This window comes from Tribolium castaneum, chromosome 4 (genome assembly GCF_031307605.1).
Source record: "Tribolium castaneum strain GA2 chromosome 4, icTriCast1.1, whole genome shotgun sequence".
NCBI classification, from domain to species: Eukaryota; Metazoa; Arthropoda; class Insecta; order Coleoptera; family Tenebrionidae; genus Tribolium; species Tribolium castaneum.
The window spans coordinates 21037359-21043703 of record NC_087397.1 but is presented as its reverse complement, the minus strand read 5'-3'; the positions used below and the strand labels follow the sequence as shown (position 1 = coordinate 21043703).

The 6345-nt window shown below is 32.2% G+C and overlaps 3 non-coding genes across 3 annotated transcripts; all 3 read right to left on the bottom strand.

The window, feature by feature from the left end:
* Window positions 1-2707: 2707 nt before the first annotated feature.
* On the bottom strand, window positions 2708-2794 carry Mir11619a-2 (microRNA mir-11619a-2). The gene has a single exon (NR_161859.1). It is a non-coding gene; the product is annotated as a microRNA mir-11619a-2 (primary transcript).
* A 1458-nt stretch (window positions 2795-4252) lies between these two features.
* Mir3836j (microRNA mir-3836j) lies at window positions 4253-4311 on the bottom strand. Its single transcript, NR_161909.1, has one exon. It is a non-coding gene; the product is annotated as a microRNA mir-3836j (primary transcript).
* A 1939-nt stretch (window positions 4312-6250) lies between these two features.
* Window positions 6251-6345, bottom strand: Mir11618b-4 (microRNA mir-11618b-4). The gene has a single exon (NR_161857.1). It is a non-coding gene; the product is annotated as a microRNA mir-11618b-4 (primary transcript).

Genomic DNA, 6345 nt, shown 5'->3' with positions numbered 1-6345 from the left:
TTTCGACAATATCACAGCCGCCTATAATTCCTATTTAAAAAATTACAACTTTATCTTATTACAGTTAAACGAATTGTCGTCCTCTTGCCGTTCTGTCTCAGCCAATCCGAGCTTGCGATTCTTTTGCGCACACTCCACTTACACTCATTTCACATCCCACCTGTGGGATAGACACGCCATTCAGCAAGTTTGTAGGCAGGTTGTTTGAAGCAAACATTCAATGGCGAGAGGAATGAGGGGCAAGAGGAAGCTTACTCCTTGTTCAAAGGCAGCTCGTATTCAAGGGGCAAACAATTGAAAACACATTACAAGTTTCAGAAACAATTTATGTATTCGAGTTTAAAAAAAATGCCTTAGTTAAAATACTTCTAATTCTACCTTATGACATGTCGTCAGAGTCATGATATTCAAAAATATTCAGTATCAAAAAAAAATCAGAATACATTAGGACCCCACTGGTGTGTTTCCATATTTAGGTTAACACGTGTAGTTTCTTACTTACGGATGATATTACCGATGAATAAGCACTTGTGGATACTTTCTCCTGTATATTTCGATGCAAGAACCAAATTTTACAAATTCACACGTAAATTTAAGAACAATATTCATAATATTTTCCTTTAATCACAAGTTTGACGAATATTAATGAAACACTTGGAAATAATTTGAATGAACCAATCAGAGAAGGGGTACCTAAGGGTCAAATTAGCGTACCATGCGTCACTTCCTCTTGCTTCACTTGCACATGCTGGCTTCATAACAAATCTCAATTTGCCCAGTCTATCCAATATATTATTAAAATCGGTTCGTTAATTCATAGAAATAATACTCGGATTTAACACCACAGATTCATTTGGTCTTTCTTTAGCAAGGGCCAGGTTAAGACTAACAACAGATTCCCATACAAAAACTGATAATTCCTAAACTTTCCCACAAAAATGCACACCACTAAGTTAAAAATCATGTTAACTAACACTGATAAGCGCAGCGTTGACAGGGTGGGTTGCAGACGACCAAATGCGCCCCAACTCTACATTAAGACAACTCGTACTTAGCATAATGATTGATATGTCTGGGAAACAAAACTAGACCAATTAATAAACCAATTATCAATTACATTACTATAAAAACTATTACTTCCTAGACCCATGCTTACACATTATTTAAAAATTTTATATATGTTGTATATGTTGTATACTATTAACAATTTGCTCGATGCTCGAAGCTTCACATTCGTGTTAACATTTCCCGCGAAAGATGAATTTGAAAGTTTGAAAAACCGAGTTGTTAAATGATTCTCATCTAGTCGTCTGTAAATTTCTCATGTAAAATAAAAAAATGTAGCTTCGTATAACTAATGATAAGGATTTAGACATCGAATATTACCATTCTCCATTTATTAAGTTTCGAATTTGGAAATAAGCTTTGATAATAAAAGTGTTTTCTTCCACAGTGTAACAATTTAATTACATTCTTACGAAATTTTTTAAAGAAATAATAGAATTTCACAACTGACAGATTTGACGTTTATTGACAGATAATTCATTTGAGTAGAGACACAAATTTTTTAAATGTAAACCAATTTTACAGGTAACTAGATGAGAATCATTTAAAAACATATTCTATTTTCTCTTATAGGTATTAATAATGTTGTTGCTTATTCCATAGATATGAGTAGAGGTACTACACCTTTATTCTACAAGTGGTTACCATGGTACATGATTTGATTTAGTTATTTTTTTATCTTACTAATAGAATAAAGTGGGCATTTGGTGATTTTTTTATTGTATCGGTGAAAAAATTGAACAAAAATTTCTGTGTACAGGATGTCGGAAAGTCACGCACCTCCTTGAAAGAGAGTAATTGGGAAGTCTCCCATAGTACCAAAAAAATTCACATGCTATGTTTTTACATAAGAACTTAAACAATTTTTGAAAAAAGGCGACGTTGCTTAAAGATACACGTAAAAACTAAAATTATAATGAAACTCTTGGATACTATTAAAAGGTGTTAAACACATTTAATTTCTTGTGTTTAAAACCATGGTTACGCCGTTGTAGTATTAATGTAAGTCGGATTAGTTCAAGTACGAATAAACAATGCACTTATACAAAATGCTCAAAGTTTTAGCATGCACCGTTTGTAATGTTTCTGGTGTGATCGTAGCACTAGCAGCATGAATTCGGTTTTCCAACTCCTCATGATATCTTCTTCCAAAATTGCTTCTTCTGCGGCAACGGTTTTCGTACTTCTGAGCCGACCAAATTCCCTTGGTAAAAGATCTAAACAACCAGTTGATTACAATTTTGGGTTCAATGTATGAATAAAGTTTTCGTCTGGATGCCTTCGTTTGGGGTATGATACGTTATATTGACGAGCGGCTTCACTTGCATTTTCAGCGTATTCACCAAACAGCAAACACAAGTCACAATTTTCATTGTAGGAAAACATTTTAATCCTTCACTGACACTTTTTGAAACTGAAAAACTACCGTTGACAAAGGATAGAAAAATTTTAATGACATTAACTAATTAACTAAAACGGCAATAGGAGTATTATTTCTTGTGAATTTGAATTCATTAATAAGCTGCCCTAGGGAGTACTACAATTACAATGGTCTGCAGTACTACCCTATGCCAACTCAATGGTGAATTCCAAAAAGCCTTTTTAATAAATACGCTACTTTCAAGGAACGTTGGACGAAGTGGTGTTGAACGAAAAACCAAGCCAATGACTCTTCATTAGTTAACTTATAAAATGAAGAATATCACAGACTTCGTGTTCCGTTCGAAAGTTACTGCTTGCTGTTGATTGAAGATTGAACAAACGGCTGTAGAGTCTACCTTGCCCAGTGATAATTAAATAAATATCAACTTAAGCAGAGGTAGACCTGACAGACATTTCAAAAAAATTGTGATAAGTTCTAAGTGTTTGTTCTACATCAATTCCAGCTTTTGAACACTTGCGTAAAATTTCACTAGTTTATAAGAAAGATATCAGCTTTTGTTGCATCCTTTTGGCATGGGAATGATTAACAAAAACACAGTTTAAAAACCCGACACACCAAACGTTTATTTGAAACACAACGTTTCAACCACAAAGTGATGTTCGTCAGGTGAGAATATAAACTAAACTAATTCTTACAATGTCATGCCTTATACAGCGTTGGGAAATAAGTATGAAACCAAGCGTTTTGTGTCTAAACTCTGTGCCTTACGAAAAAATAAGTTAGTCCATCATCAAGTAATTTGAAAATGTGTTTATTTTTTAAGACTAAAACTTTTCGAAATTCTTTTTAGGTTTCGAATTATTAAATTTATAAGACAATGCTCCAGAAATTACTTCTAATTCAATAATTTTGTATTTAAGGTAGTTGGTGCTAGAATTCACTTTCTTAAGATCTCTTTAAAATTTTAACAGATTAACAATGCAAAAATGCAAAAACTCTCTTTTACATTCCGGCAAATGGAAAATCGTTTTTTTTATGTTTTTTAGTACAGACTGATCCAGAAATACTGAATCTGTTGGCAACAGATTTGAAAGTATTTTTGCTTGTAATTTGCAACACTGCAACCGAATTTGATTTTTCTTGAAAATTATTTAACGTACAACCCCACAAGAATGTTAAATTGTTTTTAATTGGAACAGACTGAGTATTTCTGGATCAGTGTGTATAACTAGCAAACTCTTCCTATGATTTTCGTAAAAAACTAAATCAACATTCAACAACATCTAATAAGTATTTTAAGAGAAAAAAATACTTGGGGTCATCGTTTAAATTTTGGAGTTACTAATTAATAAACGCTGACAAATTTCTCTCTGTGGAGTGGTAAAAGGGATACACTAAAATAGAACTGGCAACACAGTGCACCTATAAAATCGCTAATAATGAATTTTGAACCAGTTAACAAACAAAAACGAATATCCCGTCACAGAATTTTTGACTTTAGAGCTTTGTCTGGGCTATTTAGGAGGTAAACATATTAAAAATCGTTCTTACTTTACTCAAGTAATTGCTAAAATTGTGTAATTTTGCAATTTTTAGAAATAAAAATTCTTTACTTATGTAAAAGAAGACTTGCTGGTGAGATAAGTATTATTGGACAGGAATGCATGGTAGTATGGAGTAAACTTTTGCACGACAAGTTTACTCACTGAGTAAAATGAGTGCCACTCGAAAAAGGCTAACTTGAACAACATCTTTAATCAGAAAATTTCTGGTGAACATTAACTGGAGATTGAAGAAACTACTGCAGGGTCTACTTTGCCCAGTGATAATTAAATAAATATCAACCAAAGCAAGGAGAGGCCTAGCAAAAATTTCGAAAAAATTGCGATAAAATGTAAATGTTGGCTTTTTATTAATCACAGCTTTTAAAGATTTCTGTAAAATTTAGCTCGTTGTTAAGCAAGGAATCAGACAACTTATTTCACCACTAAATACCAAAACAAAGCGATTTGTTTATGTTTTCGAGAATATTATTTTTACGTTGTTTTAACTTGTTAGAAGATTCCTAATATTTTAATCTTCTATGATCATCACATAGCACAGAAACAATCAATTTTGTCATTTATTGTGAACTTTAATTCGCTAATAAGTTGCCATAGAAAGTACTATAATTACTATGATCTATATAGTACCACCCATGCCAACTCACCAGTGAATTTGAGGAAGTCTACTTTTGATAACCATTTCTCAAAATAAAGTTTTTTTATTCAAAATCTGGAAGTATTAACTTTGATTGAAAGAAAAGCACCTGAATCGTTGCCTTTATGTTAAGGATGCAACGACAAATGCGCTTTATTTTCAAGGAAAGTTGGTTGAAGTTGCGTCAAAAACCAAACCCATAAAATTTGATTTATCATAAAACGAAAAATATCACAGATTATCTATCATCAATTCTCTCATCCGATAATTTATTATTAATATTAAATGGAGATTGAAGAAACTACTGTAAGATCTATATGTCTAGTAATAAATTGATTATTATTAAGCTAACATCAAACAAAGCAAGAATAGATCGGGGTCAGAAATTTCGAAAAAAAATACAATGGAATGATTATCCAACATCTGATAGTACTGACATTAATAAAAAAAGTGCGTCTTTCAAGAAATGTTGGCCGACGAAGTGTGATCGAAGACAAATTCTGTGACCCTTCATTTGGTGAATTATAGAATGAAGAATATCATAGACTTTGTGTCACACCCGACAATTTTTGGAAGATGTGTACTGGAGAAACGATTCCAAGATCCACTTTGCCCAGTGATAATTAAATATGATTCAAATAATGAAGCAACTTTTCTTTTTTTTATTGTTAAATAATTTGAAATTAAGAATACAGTAACCGTGCTATATCCAGAAAATAGTAAAAAAGCAGTTAATGCTAACTAAAATTCGAAAACCTTTTCTTCGGAGACACAACAGTGCGTTTTTTGAGAAGGCAATAAAAATTCAATGCTCATCTAAAGGAAGGCATGCTGGTAAAATGGAATATATGCTACGATACAGTATAATTTTACACGCCACTACCCTGCGCTAACGCAGAACTAAATTAACAGAAATTTAACTGCTGTAAATCAATATACAATTACTAAGAGTATTTAAATTTTCATCATTTATCTTTAATTTACATTAGTAAGGTTAGTAAGGATCCATAGAGAGTACTAACACTTATACAAAACTATACAAGAATACCAAATACTAACCATATACTACGAGCATAAACGTTCGATGCTAACTAAATATCTATATATTTTATATGACGACACAAATATATACGTCTTTTAGAAAACATAAAATATCTTCGCTTACTTCACTTGCTGGCGAATTGTAATTTATTACTGAGCCGGCATGGGTCGTACTATGGGTTAAAATGTTACATGGTACCACCTTTTGCCAACCCAGCACTAAATTTATTCAAATTTCACTTAAAAATATACATTGCTTGCTGTAAAATAATTTATCTTAAATGTGAATTCAATAAGCTGCCATAGGAAGTACTATAACATAATTACCATAACCCAGATTCTGAACACCCACACCATTTTGCTCGATTATGAAGGAGGAAGCAAACGAAGTTAACTTATTTTATTTTCATGGAAACAACTCCAAAATAAATCAGTTTGTGTAAATTGTGTAACCATATTGCCACTAAAGGTACTACTCATTTCGAAGTGAGCTTCTTCATTAATTAGATTGAATAGTAATTTGGAACAAAAACACCCATTCAACTTTTATTCGTTTTAGTCGTTATTGAATCCGAACTGAAGCGAACATTGGCTGTACTATGACCATAAATTAGCATAGAAACAGCCAATGCTAACTAAGTATCGAAAACATTTTG